We start from the raw sequence: 2,357 nt of genomic DNA on the forward strand, positions 1-2,357 counted from the left end.
AGATGTATAAACCAAGATTTAGGATTAGTTAGACAGGAAGATAGCAAGGGAAATGCCCTGTGGTGCTACAGACAGGGTTCAAGTCCACCTCAATCAACACAGAAGGCCTTGGCTCAAAACTGCTTTTCAAAAAGACTAGAGATGCCCCTGTTCTAAAATTAATATAGTTTTGTGGCGCACCAGGACTTAATGTTGGCTGTAACCTTTTAATAGTCACTGGAGAAGCATTTAGAGGCCAGGGTTTTTATTGGAGGGAATGGGCCTTTCTGCTGGTTATAAATCAAGGTTGTCCCCATTGTTATGGGAATGTAGCTGGTTAATCCTGGGAAACAAACACTATCATCTTATTTTACTAATCTCTAACAGGTATGGTTAGCATACTACTTATCTTTGGGATACTGGGATGCAGCCCTCCCTTTCCTAAATTCTACTTTGTGACTCGATGTCTCCTAAGTACTGGGAAGCCCTTATACCATCAATTCTATTACCATCAATTCTACTCTTCTACATCACAAGTTAGCAGTGGAGTGCTACTTGACACAGGAGATACTGTTTACAAGCTCCACAAAATTAATTCTGTTATGCCCAGATCACAGGGACCCCTTAAAGACCACCACAGAGACCAAATCCCATGTGTAAAATCAAAGAGCCTTTATTCAAGCTCTGGGGCTCAGTCCCTCTGTCTGTCAAAAGCAGCGGTGAGAGCAGCGAGCCCTGAGCCCAGGCAGGGTGGAATTTTGTTTTAATCAAAGCAGAGGTAGGGATGAGGGGATTTCCTGGGTTTAGGATGCTGATTGGCTGACAAATGTCTAGGGCTATCTGTAAAACAAAAATAGGTGTGTGCTACACTCAAGGACATCTGGCCACCTTATGGTAGGAATGTTAGGAATTTCCTCATCCCTGGGTGGATCCCTGGGTGGTATCTGCTAGAGGCTTTTCCTGCATCTGGATGTTGCCTGCCAATAAGCCTGTCTCAGAAGCCATGTCTAGGCCCCTACACCTGTCGTGGCTGCTGTGTGGTCAAGCTATTTTGGGGCCCCTTCACAAACACATGTTGTTTTCTAAACCTTAATGTTAAATTTCAAAGTGCAGAACTTTTGGAAGATGTGAGATGAACCAGGGGGTCCTGAGTTTGTCAAATCTGTGTTCTATAGCAGCAACATAAGCACTAAGGGCACCAGCATTTCACAGTGATGTCAACAAGGATATTTCAAAGCACAGTCCCACTCCTAATGCTCTACACAGATACTGCTGGTGGAGTGAAGTTATGCAGAGGGTAATAGCTGGCCACAGAAATTGCAAAGACCACACAGGACCATGCTGAACCACACTGGAGCATGAAGGACAAGCAGGATCATGCTGGACCATGCAGGACCAAGCAAGAACATGACAAACTCTGCATTTGGCCACATGCACCCAGCAGGCCAGGAGAGGACCCAACATACTGGCTCCCATGACTCACCTGACTGCTAGTCCCAGTCTGGGGATGGCAGCCCCTCACTCACCATGTTGTTGTTTTCCAGCTCACCCACGCTCCCTGCTCAGCTCCCTGCAGCAGCATTCATAACACAGCACACAAAACCACTGGTGTCAGCTTCTCTTCAAAGCCAAGCCTGAAGCCTGAGGCAGGAAGGACCCGGCACAACTTCTGATGGACAGTTTCCTGGAGTGCCTGATTGGCTGGTGAGGGCTGAGTGACAAGAGCACCTCCCTAAGGGTTACACTGTGCTTAAAGACACAGCACAATGGTTTCTGACCCTGCCTTCCACCCCAGACAAAGACATTTTCTAGATCAGCAGAGATATGTGTTTCAATAGCATTTGTTCCTGGCTCCAAGAGCAGACCTTGCTGTCTTCCTGCTTTCCATAGATACTTCCTTGCACACCCCACTACCCTAAGTGTAGTGGAGTGACTTCCTGTCACACAGGTGGAAATGTGCCCAGAATATTAACAACTAAAGAGAGATTTAAGGACACAAAAATGAGATATTTATTCTGTGGCTCCACACTGAGGTCAGGTGAACTGAAGGTACTTTTTACCTGATTGTCACAGAAACTTCAGACAACCAAGGATGAAAAGCCAGACTAGACCATGAACAAGATAAAGGACTTTCTCCCATCAGAAAGCTGGCTGATGGCTTCATTGCTTTAGGAGTTTTATTCCTGAAATTCAGAGCAAACTGTTGGCAAATAATAATAATAATAAAGAGTAGTCTTCATGGAAAGTTGAATACTTGCAGAATAATGGAGCAAGGAAGAAATTGTTTATGAATTGTATTGTTAGTAAGCACATCTTCCTCAGTGGGCAGGTAAAAACAAAACACAGCTGCATTAGTTAAGATTCTCCACATGATTAGG

This window comes from Peromyscus eremicus, unplaced genomic scaffold (assembly GCF_949786415.1).
Source record: "Peromyscus eremicus unplaced genomic scaffold, PerEre_H2_v1 PerEre#2#unplaced_227, whole genome shotgun sequence".
Lineage (NCBI taxonomy): Eukaryota > Metazoa > Chordata > Mammalia > Rodentia > Cricetidae > Peromyscus > Peromyscus eremicus.